Genomic DNA, 22,145 nt, shown 5'->3' with positions numbered 1-22,145 from the left:
TCTGCATTTTCAAGTTCGGCGTTTTCAATTTCTGCATTTTCTGCATTTCTGCGTTTTCTGAAATTTCTGCATATCTGCGTTTTCTGCAATTTCTGCATATCTGCGTTTTCAATTTCTGTATTTTCTGCACCAAAAAGAAAAAAAGTTAAAAAAAAAATTTCTGGAAAAAAAAATATTTTCTAAAAAAATAAAATAAAAAAATTCGGAAATTAAAAACGCGAGTGAGCGGGCGGCGAAATTTTTAAAAAATAAAAAACGTGACTCTTTAAACGGACGGGTTGGTTTGTATAAAAGATAGGTCGAGATCGGTTTCCTAAGCCTAAGCCCAAGCCCAAGCCCAAGCCCAAGCCCAGGCCCAGGCCTCAGTCCTCAGTCTTATGATATATACTAGACTCACTCTTATATATATACCCTACTCCCTCAAGAGAGAATGAGAGCATGTGGGACAAGTCCTCCACTCTCCTCCTTTCTCTTCCCACTTGCACCCTTAGACTCTTTAGTTTGGGCCTAGTTCCCTACTGGAAATTGACAGTTTTAGGGATTCCGAGGGCATAGAGTGACTAAACGGAGGGCTGTAAAGCACGGCACGACCCTCTGACCGATACGCTCGTTTCGAGCTATCACACGGCCCATTCCACGACACGCTCTAAAAAATCTAGCAAAAAAACAAACAAAAAACACGCTAAAAACTAGTCACAAGGCCTCCTAGAGCAGCTTTTTGACACCTTAGGGTATCAAAAGCACATGCACTTACGCTCTGGGCGGGTGCTAGAACACGAGCATATTGAGGGTGCCTCTATTCATACGGACACCCATTACCCATCCACGATAAGCTCTAGACCCTCAGCGGGGACACAAGGTAGCACCACCCAAGACCCTAAAATAGCCGCTAGTGATTCCTCCTCTGACTCAGAAATCATGGAAGCATACCCTACCCAAAACAATGAGAGAGAAGGCCATGCACCTCCCAAAGCTCCACAGCCTAGTACTAGTATGTTTAGCCGTTTCATGGAAACATTAGGTAGAGCTACTCGCTCGGAACCTGATGCAAATGAAGCACACGAAGGGGGTGGGGAAGTGGACTCTCCTTTCACATCGCACGTGGACCCCACACCCCCAAAGAGTGTCCATGTGGATATCCTGCCAACTTCTTACCAAGAAGGCCCTGTTGAGCTGCCTCCTTCAGAAGTTCCCTCTAGAGTACCGTTGGTGACAAGTAAAACCACGGGGAGCAACATTGCTTCTACCTCACAAGAAATCGTTAACACGTCGACTCTAGAAGGATTGTTCATTAATGATCATTGGACATACGACCTCCACACTGAGGTGTTGACAGATCTACACTCTGGCCACGCCTACCATGTAGGATGGATAGAGATTGTACAATCCACCTCTAGTGCCACGAGCATCGAAGATCAACAGAAAATGATCTGTAATGTTATCCATGGCATTATTCAATCAGAAAGGCAAAACCGAGGGGTAAATATACTCTCAACTGGCCCCATGAGATTTCTGGATACGAGCAAGGCTCAACAGCCTACTCTATCACAAATGGAGACTCCTCTAATGAGCCCCATGGACCCATCTTACGTCATTTCATCTGGGGTCTCTATGTAATCTGAGCCTCCGAGCGAAAACTTTAGCTTCCCTAACTTGGCTCAACCCTCTATCAAGGAAAACACAGTGCTCACTCCAGGGATAAGCCTGACAGAGAATGTACCGATGACATCTACGGTTAGCGCAGTGCCACTACCTAGTGTCGTAGTACCTAATATGGAGCCTCGACCGTATGTGCCTCTAGCCCCTTATGCACACATGGCCCCCACACCTCCAATTGTACCACTTGCTTATGCTCCTCGAGTGCCGCTCCCTAGCTCTTATCCGAGTGGACCTATGCCCGGTTATGTTCCATATCCTGCATCATCCACACATATGCCAAGACCGGCACCCATCCCTCTCCCACATATGATTCCAAGAGTACCTCCACCGGCCCTGCCTCCTCACATAGGTGACTTGGCAGCGTTTGCTCAAACCATAGGTCGATCTATCGTGGAAAATATGCGTCATGCATCTGATAGAGAGCCTAGAAGTAAGGCAGTACAAATTGCCAAACTCACGCAAAAATTCAATGGGGACGAAGATGCTAGAAAACACATTGAAGTGTTTGAACAAGTATGTGATTCCTTAGGGGAACGCAACGAACTACATAAGTGCAATGCCTTAAGCTTGACATTAAGAGGAAAGGCTGGAGATTGGTATAGGACCCTAAGGGTGGACGAGAAAACAATCTACCCTACCCTTCGAAGGTTGTTTCTAAAGGAGTACATACGAGAAGGTGTGCTTTGGGGTGTAGCATCTCAACTACAGAAGGCCGAACGTAAGGAAGGAGAGTCAGTAAGGGACTTCATTAGTCGTCTAAAGCACTTAAACTCTCGTTGCCCTGTAAATGAGCGCTTCAACAATAACCAACTGCTTGATCGATTCATTCGAGGGTTGAGGAATGAAGGAATCTATAATGGACTAGTGATTAGAGGTATCACAACCTGGGAAGATGTCACTGCCAATGCAATCCAATTAGAGGACAACTTGATGATAGCAGGCATGAGGGTGTCTACTGACACGAGATCCACTAGCTCACAAGCCATTGAGTATGAACCCATGACTGCAAAGCCCATTGCCAATGAGCCAAAGGTATTTGAGACATTCTTGACAGACCTCACCAAGGCAATCCAAGAGTCTCTTAAGGATAATCGACCCCCTCAAAATAGTCACATGTATCCAAGAAGGGAGCAACAATGGTGTTCCATTTGCTTAGGTCCACATAGCACTAGTGAGTGCCCTACGTTTAGAGTAAAATTTAATGGAACTTGCAACGCATGTGGTAGGTATGGTCACCAAGCTAAGGATTGTTTAATGATCAAACGTATGATGGCAAATAGACCACCTGTAGCCTGGACGGATGCGCCTCGAGCTCCTGTATTGATGCCTACTCCACCTGTTGAGCAACTACCGCAACACATGGTCCCTAGATCTCAAAATGTTGTACAAGCTACACCGCTACCACCTCCTGTGCTAGGACCGCAGCCCCCGCATCCAAGAGTCGCCCCTATGAACCAAGTGGGTTGCGAGCCATCAAATGCTTATGCAGATGGCTGTGAGGAGGAAATAGACACTAGTATTGCCTACGGACTTGATACATTGGAAGATGTCCTATATACTACATGGAAGATTGTTGGGGACAAGTCAAGCCGGTTTATCAAGCTGCTGCTCTCGCATCCAGAGGTCAAAATATCAACACCCAGGCTAGGAGGCCACCTCTTCAATGCTACGAGTGTGGTGGACCACATCGAGCAGCGGAGTGCCCTATTAGGCTGCAAAAGAATGCTGCACAGATGCAAATGAATCAAGGGAGCACGTCTGCAATGCCAATACTCACATGTAATCGTTGTGGCATAGATCACTTGATTGCCCAATGCCCCTATAACCCAAATGCGCCTAAAATCACACCCCTGAATTTGGTCGAAATTGCTAGTGTGACATCGCCAATACCACCCGTCGCACCCGCTTATGCGATTACACGGTCCATGCTTCAAGGGCCAGGACATATCCTCGAAGAGAGAGATACCGCGTCAGTTATCCAAGCAAAGAAAAAGAAGACACGAAGGAAGAAGTCGCAGAATACGGAAAATTCAAAGCCAAGTTCCAAAACAAACATAGGAACAGGAGATGACCCCGTGTATATGAATGACCTCGAGGATGATTCAGATTCAGTCGAGACAATGGAGACTAGAACCAATACCACAAAGAGAAAGACCGACAAAGAAAACCGTAACATGGAACCAAATGAAAACCGAATAAGAGAAAACCATAAAGAGCCTCTGAAAACACCACAAGTGTTTCCAAATCCAATCCAAGACCCCCAAGATAAACCGCAGGGGCAAAAAGGGAAGAATCGTAAAAAGAAGATTGGGACGTACCCAAACCCAGTAGACGAGATTGAGCAGGTGAAACATCTAAGAGGTTTAGTGGAGGAGACTCAAAGGAAACTAGAACCAGAACCCATGCATGTCAAAATTCATGACACAGTGTTTCCCACGCAAGTTCATCCACCCCACATGAACCATAGACCGTTAGCCATATCTAGTATCATCCAAGAAGGGAGTGAGGACAGGACATCAGAAAGTGAGCATACACCCTTCTTGTTGGAAAGGATGTTTAACGAAGGAATACCTGATCCCATTGAGGAATATGAGATTCCATCCTCACCAGTTCCTAGTCAAGGACCTACACCCTGCAAAACGCCAATGAATGTTGCCAAACTAGTGGACTTCATGTCTTCTGAGGTCCGAACCACGATCATAGCAAAGCTGTATGGAGATCCTGAGTTATTCCTTGCACTTCGAGCATTCCTTAACGGAGAGCTACGAACGGGATTACCGCAGTTTGCGCAACCAAATAGGCCTGACTCGATTATGATTGATGAGGAAAATCATGTGCAATCACTTGACTTAGATGGACACGAGTCTGTGATCGAGGTACCCATTAACGAATTAGGGCAGTATTTTGAAGGCGACGAGTCTAATGCGACCCTACCCATCACTACCAAGGGATTAACTATAAAGGGAATTCTTGATGGTGGTGCGGGAGTTAGCATCGTTACAAAAGATTGTTGGGAATCCATGGGAAAACCCCGCCTCAGTGTTACTAACATTGTGGTAAAGATGGCAAATGGTACCATAGCCAAACCTATGGGGATGCTCAAGGATCTTAAGATCAAAGTTCTAGGACACAAGGTACGACATACGTTCATTGTAATGGATTTCTCTAAACACCTTATGTCATATGAAATGATTTTAGGACGACCATTCATGAGGGAAGCACAAATGGTTCATGATTGGTCTAAAAATCATATTGTAGACTCTGTCCTTAGAGTGGATTTGGTGACTGGTAAGGTACACCCCTTAGGGAGTAAAACCATTATTGATCATTGCTCTGACACCACAGTTCACTCGGCCCCACTACAATATTGTTACACTTGTAAGAAGGATACAGACATTGGCAAGATTCTCCTTATATGGATATCCTACCTGGGATGACTGAGTCGGACAATGTGGATTGGGTCCACCTAGCATCAACCATAGACACTTGGGGAAACAGGGGGACGACCTGGGTAACACCTGAGGGGGATGAAATGCCTATACCCTTAAATATGCTACAAGCAATGCATATCGCTTCCGACAAGACTCATCCTAATGTAACGAAGAAAACATACAAGTGGGTCCCTAAAGCTTCTTTAGTGACCATAGCTAGTGCTAAAAAACAGAAGCCTTGTAAGAAACGTACCACTCGCTCCAAGAAAAGTAAGAAAATGTTGCGATGGATCCCTAAACGACTATTGGAAGCCCAAGGCTACTATCAAGGAAATGATCAAATCTGGGTGCCAAAACGTAGATTGTGCTCTTACCTATCACCTGACCCAAGTGAGCCCAATCCCGTAGCTCCAAAACGAATCAATGATCGTGAAAAGAAAAAAATCACAGAATGCTACACACCCGCTCCTGAGCTAGTTTGGGTACCAAAGAAAGAACGATTTGTTCCACCTAGCTCAGGAAGGGGGGAGTCCCATGAAGATTCTAGCTCCTCATGTAATACATCCATAGAGGTAAAAGCTTCTACACAACCATCTATAGTAGCGGACCTCCATGAAGCTACAAAAGAATCCACACCTCCCAGTGTTCAAGAATCACCTGATGAACCACTTCAAGTTCAATCCTGGGAGAGTACCTTACCACCCTTGCAGCTTGACAAGGCACCTAGGGTAATAGAAAACTACTGGCAAAAATCCTCACCTATTACCAACTGGAACAATTGGTTTCAAAGGGTGACAAGCTCATTTCAAACGGTATGATCTACCCAAGGAAGGGGGGAGTGTTTGTGGACATCCATCATTCACTTGCCTCCCTCTCAACCTTTCTCCCTGACCTCTTAATCTCCGATCTTAGGGAATGTACATATAAAGCTTTATACTCACAAAAAAAAAAAAGAGCAAGAGCAATTAGCAAACGAGTATGCACATTAAAGTCAAAACATTGACTCAGACCTACACATGTCACATTTGGTACAGTGAAACAGAAACCTATGCCATAAAACACCTTTGATCCTCATCACTTGAGTGATGGAGGGTAGGTAAGATTAGTACGATAGGAGTGTTTCTGTTTTAGAGTTGAGTGATTAGCAAAGATCTCTTTTCCCACTAATGTGCCTCCTGGAGGTAGTCCTTTTGTTTTCTAGTGTGTACAGGAGCGTGTTGCTATTGATAGGATTTGGACCTTCCTGGAACCTTCAAATCAAGCACGACCATCAACACAAACAGGTGTTTCTTGTCCATTAGCATTGCCGTTATTTTTTTGCATCTATGATTGTCTGCTTTGATTGTGATTGGTAGCATAATATTCATCGCATTTGCTTAGTATCAAACATTTAATTCAATGTAATGTTTTGTCATAATAACTTGTCTAGGTTTAAAAATCAAGCAGTCCGACTAAGCTAGTTTGACCAAGCTAGATATTAGAAATCTTCTCTTAATACCATGGGGAATGACTTCCTAATAAGCAATGGTTACTTAGGTTCTTAATCCGATTTAGGCAGCATTGTATGAAATGTACTAGGGCTTTCTAGTGGGCTTGACCCTATTGACCTTTAGCTTAAGTATTATAAAGGGAGTTTACTAATGTGATGAGCCTGGGGAGGGTAACAGTGTTATATGACCCCCCAAAGTTACAAAATTAAAATGTTGAAAATGAACAAACAAAAAATCAAAGTGCCACAATGTAAAATCTTACGCTGGAAGAGAAATCTCAGCTTAAATTGGTACTTCACTCACATGTATCGCCTATGGTACTAGAGCCCTAGAGGTTCCCAGTGTGGGCGCTTTTCCTTGAAAAGCAAAAAACCCAAGGCATACAAAATAAGCACACACATCATAATTGAATCAATGTGAAAAGACTTTGGGGGGTCAAAGAAAAAGTAATCAGTCAGGCGATGATTTCATGAGAAATTCATTTTATGGTAGCTTAACTACAAGGTTTTCTAGATATAGCCTCTAGTCAGCCCTCGAACATGAATACTTGGCTCTCGCGATTAAACAACTTAATTGACCACAGAAAATTAAGAAGCTTACCCATGGTATTAATATTCGATCTCTAGTGCTTTTCGATCGTCAAATTAGCGACCCCAGACTTGTTTAATTTTCTACCTTTACATCTGTTTATGCATTTGATTACATTGCAATTTAATGTTCATTGTTAACAAATTGTTTGAAATTCTTTTACCAATCAATTTTTCTACCTAAAACTGCATATGCTTTTGAAGAGAATGCAATTACTGTGCCAATGTTGTTTGATTTTGCAGTGACTAAAGAAGGCTAAGGACATTCATCTCAAATGCTCTTCCACCTCGACGAACCAGCTTCAACTCAATAGCTTCCGAGGACGGAATCTACATCAGGAAGGGGGGCATGTTAACCCTCACGGCTCACGGACACCCCATCACCTACGACGGACGTGTATTATGTATTCGGTAGAGTCAGGTACCGGGCTTGTCGGACCAATAGGGAAAGGTAGAGTGATCGTCGATGAGAGGCGTACTTTAACTGGGACATTCAAGGGATTAGTTGGTTAAGCATGGGCGCCCAAGTGTGAATGGGGTGAGCTCCTATAAAAGCCAACTAAACCTAATTTTTACTCATTCTCTCATTTGTGCAATTGAAGAGTGCTCTTGCTCCATCTCCATCTCCATCTTCTTCTTCTTCACCTCCTCGTGTGTGTGTGTGTGTGTGTGTGTGTGTGTGTGTGAGAGAGAGAGAGAGAGAGAGAGAGAGAGAGAGAGAGAGAGAGAGAGAGAGGGAGAGTGTGTGTGCGATCGAGCATTACGAAGGCACGACGGCGGCGAAGCGGTTGAGCGCGGCACGACTGCAGCTTCTTCTTCATCGCGGCGAGGAATCCACCACGAAGGCGAGCGTAGAGCGGTGAGTGACACACCCTTTATTTCCTTGAGCTTGCTAGTTTAGGCTTGTTGTGTGCTTGGAGCCGTTTGTGGCTCGCACACGGTGTATTGGCAAGTCCCTTGCTTCGACAGTGCGGCAAGGAGCGCACAAGTGGACTAGCCAATGACCTCCTCTCTCTTTCTCTCTTGCTGACTCTCTCTCTCTCTCTCTCTCTCTCTCTCTCTATGTAGCCCTTATCCCTTCCTCCCCCCCTCCCCCTCTCTCTCTCTTCTTTGCTACTCTTGCTACTTAGGTGTTCCCCCTCCCCTCCCCTCCCCCCCCTCTCTCTCCCTCTCTCTCTCTCTCTCTCTCCATGTTCAACCTTACACTTCAACACGGTATGCCTTGAGATTGGAGCACTAATTAGGTCAAACCTTTGCATAAAGGAGGGGATGTAAAAATGTAAATAATTATCGAACTATAATGATTGGGTCTCTTATGGAAAAAAAAATTTGGGTGCATAATGGAGATAAAATCGAGTGATTGGGCATTAAAAAAATGGCAAGCGTGCAAAGGGACATGGTTTTTTTTGTTGATGCCATAGCACCATTGACCATCTTGTCACTCTTCATGTTCTCATCATGGAGGAAAGTTGGTAGAAAAGCAAGCAGCTGTATTGTTGCTTTGTGGACTTCAAGAAAGCCTTTGATATGATTCCATGTTACAATTTGTGAAGAAGGATGGAAGGACTCCAAATGCTAAGTGATTTCATGATTGCGGTTTCTAGAATCTATGAGAAGGTGATATGTCAATTGCGCATGGAAAGAGGAATTTTATAAAATTTTGCAAGCAATATGGAGATTAAACAAGGATGACCGTTATCACCAACTCTCTTTGGTCTATGCATCGATCAATTGGAACAAATGGTACTTGAATTTATGCAAGAAGAAGGCATTGAAGTATTTGCAATACAGTAATCATATTTTTGTCGTATGTGGATGATGCAGTGCTTCTAGCACATACTTTAGAGGGTGAACAAAAGCTTATGGTCGTCCTTGAGAACTTTTGCTTGCATAATGGGTTGATTATGAATGAATTCAAAACAAAGGTTATGCTTGTGAAAACCTCGGGAGGGTCACTATGTATAAATTGTGTATATCGTGTGCGTTCAAGGACTATTTATAAAACTCTTTATCTGTGAAATTTTGACCAATGAAGTACACCTTTTTCCTATTCAATTTGTAATTTTTTTTCCTAATTTCATTTTACAGTACTCTTCTGTATGTGAAAATGTGAAAAAAAATTAAATTTAATAATCCCTTTTGCTGCACTCACACAATAGTCACATAACCATAAGAAGAAGCTATACATTTTGTACAACCATGAGACACTTGAAGTTGTTGAGAGCTTTATGTATCTTGGCCTTGAGTTTCTAGCCAATCACAAGTGGTATGAATGTGCTATGCATCATTTGAAAGCTGGGAATAGAGCATACTATGCATTTGAAAACATGTGTAATGCGAGCAATGTCAAATGTTGGGTTCTCAAGACTACCTTTCCGACCAATTACAAGTGGTATGAATGTGCTACGCATCATTTGAAAGCTGGGAATAGAGCATACTATGCATTTGAAAACATGTGTAATGCGAGCAATGTCAAATGTTGGGTTCTCAAGAGTACCTTTTTGACACATTGGTGACGTTGTTTCTTCTTTATGGAGTTGAAGTGTGGGAGGGGAGCATTTCAAAGTCTACTCAAAAAGAGTTTGAGAATGTCCAAAAGCATTTTCTTATAAACTTTCTCCAAGTTAAGATACAAATATTATATATGATCCTACGCTTGAGTCGAGATCTCTTCCAATTGAAGTTATGGGCATGGAAAGGGTTGTGGAGTACATGATAATGCATCAAAAGCCCTAAAATTGCATGTGAAGGAAGAAAAAATGTTCAAAAGAAGCATAAAAATGCGATCTTGAGCACGGGATGGATGCAAGATATAAAGAAGTGGTTTAGGAGTTGGGATGCATTACACTTGCTGCATGATGCCTCGATAGACTCCCAAGTAAATGAAGCTTTTCTAAAATGCCAATGTATTACGACTTTGGAGGAATCCAATGAGTCATACTTCATATATTACACCACCCATATTGCTCCCAGCTACAAAACCATGTTCTTTGCTAAAAGATAAAACCATACTCACCCTTATATGCTTGAGCCTATCCCCTTGTAATCAATACACACTATCCGAGCAGCCATTCGGCTTAGCTCCCCCTCCCTTCGATGCAAGACAAGGCATTGGGGCAATGGAGAATGGTCAAATCGATTGTGCACATTATGCTCACTACAAGTTTGAGAGTATTAAGTACGACATACTACTAGAGTGCTCAACTTTCTTTGCTAAAAGAGAAACCATACTCGCCCTTATATGCTTGAGCCTATCCCCTTGTAATCAATACACACTATCCGAGCAGCCATTCGGCTTAGCTCCCCCTCCCTTCGATGCAAGACAAGGCATTGGGGCAATGGAGAAGGGTCAAATCGATTGTGCACATTATGCTCACTACAAGTTTGAGAGTCTTAAGTACGACATACTACTAGAGTGCTCAACTTTTGGTCACATTTGAACTTGCTTCCATCATAATTTTTAGCCATGAGTACTTAGATCTACACTTTTCTCTCCCAGCCATAGTGTTGGCTCTACATTGTTGCGACTCTCATCACCATCATTCTCGAGCATCGAGAATCACTTATCAGCCCCATACATAGTACATCACATCTAACTTTGGTCCCATATGTCATATTTGACCTTTGAGGATGATAATAAAATCTCTCTCTCTCTCTCTCTCTCTCTCTCTCACACACACACACACACACACACACACACACACACACACACACACACACACACACACACACACACACACACAACATGTTTGATGCAACTTGAAGAGGAACTCAAGGAATTTAAACGCTCTCTTGCGGACTTGAATGCTTTGAAGGAGCACATGAGCAGAGTAGAGCATGACTATGTATTGAAAGAGGAGAAATTTGACCCTATGAGCCGAGATGTATGTGACATGAAAAATGTATGCACAAACAAATCTTGGGCTGATGTATGTGGTGGTAACAATGTTGTTTCTAATTCCTCCCTCATGCAAGCTATGGTTCAAACAACAAATGTTGAGGATGTGGATGTAAAGGAGTTGAAGGAATGGGAGTGACTCTCCAAGAACATTGTTATACGTGGAGAAGTTAAAGACACCTTCTCTTGCCATTGTTATCAAATATTTCTTCAAAACCCACTTTGGCATGTCAGGAGTTATGGTTTACAGAGCACATAGAGTGGGTAAGCAAAGAGTTCCTTACTCAAGAGAACGGTCAATTGTATGCACCATGCCGGATGAGATCAAACGAAGAAGATTTTTCTTGATAATAGTTGGATATATTCGAGGGATACAAAATGTTTTTTTGTATGTGAAGATCTCACTATAAGCAACAAAATATGCGCCACAAGGCATATGAGGAGAGAAAGAAGAAAATCGAGGATATCTCTCATGAAGAAAATGTGTCCAAGGAGGAGGCAAGTCCATTAAGAAAATAGGAATGCGCAACCTATGAGGCCGAGTTGCAGCTTTTGGAATTGCAATGGATACCCATGGGCAGGAGTTGGCATAGATGAACTAACAAGAAAAATCGATGTTGTACTCCTTGTTGAAACTTGGGAGGATGATACACACAAAGGATTAATGGGTTGGAGAATTACAATGTACATTCATTGATGTGGTCAAAGAATCTCAAGCAACGAAGAGAACAAGGAGGGGTAGCATGCATGGTTAAGAAACGATTGAAAGATTTTGTATCAATTGTGAAAGATGACAAGCACAAACATTATGTATGGCTGAATTCACATACCCTTGTATGCAATGAGGGCTTCATGCAATGCAAAGGCAAGGCAAGGGATGCTTGCATAAGAATCTGTCAATAAAGAGTAACACACTTTGCAAGACAATGCCTCTTCAAGTATGTATTCAAGTAGACACTGTGGAGCTATAAAAACATAATGTAACTTTCAACAAACTATTAGATGATGCTCACATTGTGAAGTATTATTACTTTGGAGCTTCATGGACTTCCCATTACTCCACTAGCTCAAAAGTTAACTACACATGTTTCCACTTAAATGGCTACTTTATTTTTTTGCCAAAGCTTTCATACTACCTAACGCCAAATGTCTTGCATGAAGACCTAGGAACAAGTATAAGTGGAACCATGTTCTCGATCTACTAAAAACTTGTAAAATAAAATCAATTACTATGTGGGATTCTCTCAGATTCCTCCATCCCCCACAATGGCCTCTGCAACCCGCCCTCTTTGGCTCCACCCCTTCTACCCTGGCGCTATCATAACACTGGATGGGGGGAAAGGGGAACACACCCGGAACCCAAAAAATTTGCCTCTCTATAGCTCAGGATAATCACTGCAGCCCAATCGACTAGAGTTCACCTTCAAAACTCACACAATTGACATCAAATCACACTGGTTTGGCTCGTTTACGATCGTGCCGTAGCACACACCACTCTCTCTTTCTATCTAACACAAAGAGAGACCCGTGGAGGTACACTATCTCTAAATTTGGCACCAGATTTTTGCAACAGAGCAAAGAGAAGAAGAGGAAAAAGGGGAAGAAACGACACCGGAAATCAACAGGATCTACTTCAATTATGACATAAAAACCTTATCTACACAATCATCAGGAACTGCTACAACCTGCTCGGCATGGAGACCTCGAGCAACAAAGAAAAAACTGCAACCACTGCTTCACCGCTTGTGCAACTCTCCTCTGAGAGCACGACAACAAAAACACACCTATGATGGCACCTTCGCTCCAAACTGCTCGCCTTGATCCTGTCTTGAGAACCCGAGAACACACCTCCGAGTCCGCCTCTTCTAGGCTGAGGGCTCCTCCCTTGAGCAAAAGAACGGTTGTTCTTCTTCCTCCTCTTCTCCTCGGCTCTCCAAGAGCTCGCCCCCAAAAACGTCCTCCTTCCTCTGCCAAAATTGGGACCCCCATTGGGCGTGTGCCCCCCTTCTTTTTTGAGATCCCTCCATGCTATTCTTAGACTCCTCCTTGCATGAACCAACCCCCGTTTATTTTGAGCCCCACGCCTTATATGAATCTCAAGCCTCACAGTCACGGCGCCGTGGCTGTGGGCACTCCTCCTTACCAAAAAGGTTTGGCACCTCTACGACACACGGGCATCGCCCCTTATGAAAGGCCACCTCATCACCTGCAACATGCGAACTGTGCCGCCCGTGGCCACCGACAGACGCCCAACGCGCCACCGCGCAAAGCCAGACGTGCTTCCGCCATAGCTACCAAGGCTCCATGAGCTCACGCCTTATAATACCTTAGGGGGTGGCCTCACATAGGCTATATACCCCTGCAGCCAGGCTCGCGGATGCACCTACGGGACCAATGCGCCGCCATGTGGCACCACCAATGTGAGCCCTCCTTAGGCCTCCAAAATTCCATGAATTTCAAGATAAACAAAAAATTATATTCTTTTTTCTCCCGGATTCTCCTACCTGCAAATGGGTGCTCACCGATTCAATTGCCGAGCCGCAAAACCCAGCCAAAAGTTCTCATGATTGGTTTTGCTTCTCCATGACTTTGCCGCATTTCAAGATTCCCCAAGACCCCAAAACCGAAGCCGCAAAAAGTGAGAGAATCATCTGTAGCCAACCTTGAGCAACTACACCCCGACTTCCAACTGCTATATCTTTCCGCTTCGGGCTCTGTCTGACGAGTAGTCAACCCCTGCTAGCTCCACACACTGCATAGCACCTTCTCGAACTCTGTCGAGGCCCAAAAAATGCTAGATGGCATGAATCCCCATGTGGTCAAGTGGGCACCAACCCGGCCCTCGACAAAACTTGAACTGGCCATAACCTACAATCCATAGCTCTGACCTGTGTTGGGATTCAGGCCACCTAGCCGGACATCGCACTTACTACTACCCATCTACTAACATAACCAATATACACTTATTGTTTAATACAACAGAATAAGGAGCTGTAAAACAGGATAACGTTGTTGTGTGCTCCACCCAAAGTAGGTCTCTCTGTCTCTGCTCTCACACTTGCACTCGCACACGCTTCCTTTGGCACCTTCAAGTGGTATCAGAGCAAGGTTTGTGCTTGCCGTTTTTGCGTCAGTGCGCCCACTTTCAAAAGTGCAAACAGGTTTTTGATTTCAGCATTGACAAATTCAACGTTCCGAGAGCGTTTCCAGTAGGTGTCCTGGAGTTTTACCCCCCTTTCGAAGTTGTTCGTGCAGTCGAAAGCTTCATCCGAGCTACTTCAGGAGTTGTATTTTTCAACTCCACTTTGCTACAGGTATAGGACACAGGTGTAGGTTGTTCAGAGACTATTTTGGGATGGTATATAGCCGCTTTATGGCTATTATGTCCTATTGAGATGGTGTTTATGGGCTGATTAGGAGCACTTTTCGGCATTGACATTGTCTTGGGTTTTTCAGGCATCCATCTCCTCACAGGTTCTTGCATACATACAGGACATCCAGGTTTCTTACAGGTTGCAGTGTTTAGCATCAGCACAGATTTCGGTGGGAGTATTTGATACACATATGCATTGTTTTGGCACTTTTGATTGTGCTTGAGCTCTTTTGAGAGCGGTTTTACTCCCCGCAAGGATTTGTTTACTGCTTGCACATTTTATTTGGCACCTGTTTGAGCGCGTATACTGCACCTTGTAGTATTGTTGAAAGTGGATGTACGTTGAGTTGTGGAAACTGCCATATGTACCTTTTATGGAGCCGATTTGGCTTGTTTCTGGCAGTCCCGACCGTTTCTGAGACTCGGTTCGGAGGCCCTTTCTGAGACTGGACTGGTTTCTTGTTTGCATAACCTTTTGTGAGGGTCGATAGCGTGAGGTTTTCTTGAGCTGGGGGATTCTCGAATGTTGAAATCCTTTCGGTGATACAGGTTTCTGAGTACCCCTTTTTTGTGGCCTCGCCATAGGACATGTATAGAGAGGGCTAGGTGCATTTGACGCCGTGTTGGCAGTCTTGGGTCAACATTTGACTTTTTATGCACAGTTAGTGGTTGATGCGCCTGTCTTATGCTCTGAGAGCATTACTTTTATGCGTTACTGATCTCTTGTGACAGTTTTGGATTGAGATTTTGTTAGTTTTTCTGGGAAAACTCTGGCGAATTTTTTCTAGAATTACCAGTGTTTATCGCCATATTATCTTTAGCTTGCAGTCATGTCCTCTAGTGGTGAAAAGGATATTTACAATATCCGGAAATTTGATGGGATGAATTTTTCTATCTAGAAAGAGCAGATTCAAGATGTTCTTATACAAAAAGGCCACCTGGATCCTATCATGGAGCACCCAGAGGGCAAGTATACAAATGTTGAGTGGGAGAAACTTGATGCTAAGGCCAAATCTACCCTCCGTTTGCATTTGGCCGAGTCTGCGTACTTTACTATAGTTGGAGAAAGAACTGCCAGAGATGTATGGGATAAGTTGTGTTCCAGTTATGAGAACAAAAGTGCCAATAATAAGGTTTTCTTGATGAAGAAGCCGTTTGACCTTCGTATGAAGGAAGAGGGCACTATTTCTACTCACATTAATGAGTTCAATATCATTTTCACTCAGTTGACCACTCAGGGTTTGGTCTTCGATGAGGAAATCAAATGTATATTCTTGCTATGCAGATTACCCTCGTCTTGGGACACGTTATGTACTACGATTAGCAACTCAGCACCTGTACCAGTCTAGTGTAACAATGACGTCCTTGAGAGTCTATTTACCGAGGAGATTCACAGGAAATATCTCGAAGGCAAGAAGGATGGTGATGCATATGTTGCTAGTGATAGACAGAGGGGTCGCACTCAAAGTCGTCCCAAAAGCAAGGAACGTGGGGGCTCACGCAGTAAGTTTTGGGGTTCTATGCGTAATGTCGAGTGCTATCACTGCCATAAAAAAGGGCATGTGAAGAAGGATTGCAGGAAATGGCAGCAAAGCAAAAAGGATAAACAATCCGGTGAAACTTCTAAGTCTGATGATTCAAATAAGGACAAAGCAAAGTTAGAGGAGATCAATGTGCTAGAGTCCTCAAATGCTCCTATTGTAGAGACTCTTCTAGCGGTTGTTATGCCACTTACCTCTGACGTATTGGTCTTCATAGCAGACCTACCTGTCGAGGCTCTTGTTACAGAAGATGCGCAGTATGCACAGAATTGGATAGTAGATTCTGGTGCGAGTTTCCATTGGACACCACATAGAGAGTGGTTCTCTACTTATTTTCACTCTTGTGGCAAAGTGAGACTTGGTGATGCTTATGAACTAGACATTGAGGGTGTCGAAAACGTCAAATTGCATCTAAGGATGGCACGCACTTTACTTTATGTAATGTCAGACATGTGCCTAAGTTGACTAAAAGCTTGATTTCTGTTGGTCAGCTTGATGATTTGGGCTACAAAACCACAATTGGCAATGGTTCGTGGATAGTATGCAAAGGTAATCTTGTTGTACTCAGAGGTAAGAAGCATGGTACCTTGTATTCCATGCATGTGTCAAATGTTGGTCATGATTACATATCTATAGCTGAGCTGCCGTCTACTGAGTTGTGGCATTGGCGGCTAGGTCATATTAGCCAAAAAGGAATGAGAACTCTGACTTGTTTTGGCTACTTACCTGTCTTGTCTTATGTTGACTTTCTTGTTTGTGAGCATTGTATCTATGGCAAACGGACTAGGTCCGTGCACTTACCATTGGGTCAAAAGCGAGCTGAACCTCTAGATTTAGTGCATAGTGATGTTTGTGGTCCTATGTCAACCAAATCTTTAGGGGGGGGGGGGGGGGGGGGGGGCAGCTATTTTGTGACATTCATAGATGACTCTGCTCGAAAGGTGTGGGCATATCCTTTCAAACATAAGGATCAAGTTCTTCCTGTGTTCCAGAAATTTTTGGCACTCGTTCGGAATCAGTTTGGCAAGAACTCAAGAGTTTGTGGACTGACAACGGTGGAGAGTATGTCTCCAAGCAGTTTGACAATTTATGTGCTAAAAGGGGGATTAAAAGGCAGTTTACTACACCACACACACCAGCTCAGAATGGAATTGCTGAGCGCATGAATCGTACGATTCAGGAAAGAGTCACAGCCATGCTTTCTAGGGCAAATCTCACACAAGGCTTTTGGGCAGAAGTCGTCTTGACCGCAGTGCACATTATAAATTGTTCGCCTAGTACGCCATTGAATTATGAGATTCCAGAAGAATCATGGTCTAAATGTAAGCCCCACTATGACCATCTACGTGTTTTTGGTTGTGAAGCTTATGCTCACATGCCTAAACAACTTCGACAGAAGTTAGAGCCAAAGTCACACAAATGCATTTTCATTGGATATGGTGCAGATGGAGAGATGGGATATCGTCTCTGGCACCCGGACTCTCGTCGAGTAATCCGTAGTTCAGATGTAATCTTCAATGAGTCGAAGATGCATAAACAAACTATCAAGGAAATAGAGATTCGGAGAGTCACTTTTGAGGATGTTGCCTCAGAGACAGTGAAATCAACTCAGCGGGCTAGTGATGTACCTTCACTAGCAATGCTCCAGAGGGAGAGAATAGCAATGGTCAAGGAGTGAGACAGTCTACTAGAGTCTCTCGTCCACCTGCGCGTTTCGAGCCAGGTCTTGATTACATCATGTTGATCGATTGCGGTGAGCCAAGCTGCTACCAAGAAGCCATGATGACGGATGATGTGGTGAAGTGGGAGCAGGCTATGGAATCTGAGTATAACTCGATTCTGGCTAATGACACTTGGGACTTGGTAGAACTGCCAAATGATGCGAAAGCTTTACCTTGCAAATGGGTTTACAAGAAGAAATTTACCTCAGGTGATCCAAATCCAAAGTACAAGGCTAGATTTGTAGCCAAAGGGTTCAAACAACAAAAGGGAGTCGATTTTGATGAAATCTTCTCGCCTGTAGTCAAGATGATAACGCCTAGGACTGTACTTGGTCTTGTAGCAATTGAGGACATGGAGCTTGTCCAAATGGATGTAAAGACAACATTGCTTCACGGGGATCTTGATGAGGATGTTTACACGCAGCAGCCTAAAGGGTTTGTTCAGGAGAACGCATCTCGTGAGGAGCTAGTCTGTAAGCTCAAAAAGGCACTTTATGGCTTAAAGCAGGGTTCAAGGTAGTGGTATCATAAATTTGATGCATGTATGAGGTCTCAAGGATATAAAAGGAGCGAAGAGGATCACTACTTGTACACAAGAAAGCTAGATGATGGCTCGATGATCATTCTAGTTTTGTATGTTGATGACATGCTTATAGCTGGGAAATCCATCGCGGAAATTACCAACTTGAAGAAAACACTTAGCAATAATTTTGCAAAGAAAGATTTGGGGGATGCTACACACTTTCTTGGCATGCGAATCAAAAGAGATCGCAAACGTCGTATTCTTGAGTTATCTCAGGAAACATACATTGAGAAAGTTTTGTAGCGTTTCAATATGTAAGGGGGGAAAGCATTGAGTACCCCAATGCAGGCATTCTTGAAACTCAGCAAGGAAGATGCACCCAAATCTGATGCTAAGCGAGCTGAAATGGCTAAGGTACCATATTCTTTGGCAGTGGGCAGTCTCATGTATGCTATGGTGGCCACAAGACCATACATTGATTTTGCAGTGGGAGTGGTGAGCCGATATATGGCAAATCCTGGTAGCAAGCATTGGGAAGTAGTGAAGCACATTCTAAGGTACCTCAAAGGTACGGTCTGCAGGTGTTTACGCTTCGGGAATAGTGATGCATCCATCGTGGGTTATGCGGATGCAGACTATGCGGGTTATGTTGACAATAGGAGATCGACATCTGGCTATGTTTTCATATTTGTAGAGCAACAATATCTTGGAGGTCATGTCTTCAAGATTGTACGTCGTTTTCCACTACGAAAGCAGAGTACGTTGCATTGTCGGATGCAAGTAAAGAGGCTGTATGGTTATCTCGCTTGGTCAAAAATATTGGCATTGATGAGACTCTAGTGATATATTGTGATAGTCAAAGTACTCTTGCATTGGCAAGGAATCCCGTGTTTCACTCCAAATCAAAACACATTGAAGTCAGGTATCATCTCGTGAGAGATTTCTTGGCCAAAAAGCTCATTGATTTGGTTAAGGTACACACTGACGACAACCCAGTAGATGCTTTGGCGAAAGGCTTAGCTTTGGAGCGGTTTACACATTGCAATGAGCTGATGGGTATAGGTTGAAGCCACTAGATTGCTTCACGGTTGTACATAACAAGTCACCTGGGCTGCGTTGGCCTTCAAGTGGGAGTTTGTTGGGATTCAGGCCAACTGACCGGACATCCCACTTACTACTAACCCATCTACTAACATAACCAATATACACTTATTGTTTAATACGACAGAATAAGGACCTGCAAAAACAGGATAACGTTGTTGTGCGCTCCACCCAAAGCAAGTCTCTCTCTCTCTCTCTCTACTCTCGCACTTGCACTCGCACACTCTTCCCTTAGCACCTTCAACCTGCAATCTGAAAAGACGAGTATGCTCCATAATGGGAGCATTACGCGTCCATACACACTTCACCTTGGGCCACCTGTCCCTAGCTGCCATATCCGGCAAGAATCTGCAATGCACTGCGCCTTTAAACTCAAATATCTTAGCGGTTTGATGAGCCGTCTGGACCTGTTCCTTCAGCAGTTCAAGCTCTACAAATCTGGGCCAAAAACTAGCACCTTGATCATTCTTCATCTTCCACTCTATCAGGCCCTATCTGGAGCCCTTTTGGCCTAAAGAACCCCATAAAGCATACATCTCTGTTGCTGCTGGTTACCTGCACCAGCTCTTCCCATATGCTCTAACTCTCTGCTATGCATCTGTAAGCATACACATCACTGCCTATGCCCTCTGCTAGAGTCGACACACTTTGGTTGCACCAATGCCTACTGGCTAGCAAGTCTATTTTCTAAAATTGTGGTGAACTACCCTTGCGGTCCTTCCCCTCCCTAGCCATAGCACACCTACTAGCAAGTTGTGGTGACCGACTGGAAAGTCTATTTTCTATTGATCTACTCACAAGTCATAATATAAAGCACATTACTTAGTGAGATTCTTGTAGATTCCTCCCTCCCCACAAGGCCTCTATACTCCGTCCTCTTCAGCTTCACATACCCCTCCTACCTCTGCGTCCCTTCCCCTCCCTCACCACAATGTCTCCTCCCCATCTTCCCTTGATGACTTTCTACGAGTAGTCACCCACGATTGTTTCTTGTAATAGCTACCTCCTCTCCATATCCCCCTATTACACCTCCTTCAAGCAGCAGCTAGTCGGCCTTCTTACGTTATCCCTCCCTCATAAACCCATAAGCTTGAAAGCCCTCCTAGATCAAGCCACATGCGCAGAACCACACGTAGTAAAAATGAAAGTTGTTTGTGCCCTCTCGAATCATCTCCCTCATTCAAGAACCTAGACACATGTCACACAGGGAGGAAACAATGAAACAAACTAGAAGAGCATCAACGCAGATTATCCCTATTTTTCAACTTTTTTTGGTGTTGTAGGAGACATACTAGAATAGAAAACATTTAATACCGTTAATAATAGTTTGAATCCTACAACTATGAAAAATTAGGGTTCTCTAGAAAGATAGTAGACCAGACAAGAAATGCTTGAGGCCGTTTACGGAGGAATCTTTTTATTATTATCATAATTCCACCACCATTACCTCCCATTGTTGCCCCTTACCACCCATGGCCACCACCACCCTAATCCACCACGAGTGGTTGGTGGTGCTAGCTTACTGCCATGATGTGCCGCCCCTGCTCCTACCACCACCGCCCATTGCCACCCCTACTCCCTCCAGTGGACTAGCCAATGACCTCCTCTCTCTCTCTCTCTCTCTCTCTCTCTCTCTCTCTCTCTCTCTCTCTCTCTCTCTCTCTCTCTCTTCTCCCACTCCTACCCTCTCTCTTCTTTGCCACTCTTACTACCTAGGTGTTCCCCCCCCCCTCTCTCTTCCCTTTCTCGCTCCCTCCCTCTCTCTCTCTCTCTCTCTCTCTCTCTCTCTCTCTCTCTCTATGTTCAATCTGACACTTCAACATGGTATGCCTTGTGATTGGAGCACTAATTATGTCAAAACTTTGCATAAAGAAGGGGATGTAAAAAAGGTAAATAGTTATTGGACTATAATGATTGGGTCTTTTATGAAAAAGTTGTTTTGGTGCATAATAGAGATAAATTGAGTGATTGGGTTGAAAAAAATGGCAAGCGTGCAAAGGAACATGGGGTTTTTTGTCGACACCGTAGCACCATTGACCATCTTGTCACTCTTCATGTTCTCATGGAGGAAAGTTGACAAAAAAGCAAGCAATTGTATTTTTGATAAGTGGACTTCAAGAAAGCCTTTGATATGATTCCACGGCACAATTTGTGAAGAAGGATGGAAGAACTCCAAATGCTAAGTGATTTCATGCTTGCGATTTCTTGAATCTATGAGAAGGTGATACGTCAATTGCGCATGGAAAGAGGAACTTTATAAATTTTTGCAAGCAATATGGGGATTAAACAAGGAGGACCGTTATCACCAACTCTCTTTGGTCTATGCATCGATCAATTGGAACAAATGGTGCTTGACTTTATGAAGAAGAAGGCATTGAAGATGTTAATATTTTCAATTTCAGTAATCATGCTTTTGCTATATGTGGATCATTGCACTGCTTCTAGCACACACTTTAGAGGATGCACAAAAGCTTATGGTTGTCCTTGAGAACTTTTGCTTCCATAGTGGGTTGATTATGAATGAATCCAAAACAAAGGTTATGCTTGTGAAAACCTTGGGAGGGTCACTGTGTATAAATTGTGTGTATCGCGTGCGTTCAAGGACTATTTATAAAACTCTTTATCTGTGAATTTTTTACCAATAAAATACACGCCCCATTGATTGATGTGGTCAGAAAATCTCAAGTAACAAAGAGGACAAGGAGGGGTAGCATGTATGGTTAAGAAAAGATCGAAAGATTTTGTATCAATTGTGAAAGATGACAAGTACAAACGTTATGTATGGCTAAAAATTATGACATAAAAAAGAGCACCCATTTTT

The sequence above is a fragment of the Adiantum capillus-veneris genome, chromosome 14, assembly GCF_014529385.1.
Source record: "Adiantum capillus-veneris isolate H3 chromosome 14, ASM1452938v2, whole genome shotgun sequence".
Taxonomy (NCBI): Eukaryota; Viridiplantae; Streptophyta; class Polypodiopsida; order Polypodiales; family Pteridaceae; genus Adiantum; species Adiantum capillus-veneris.
Note: the sequence above shows the minus strand (reverse complement) of the source record.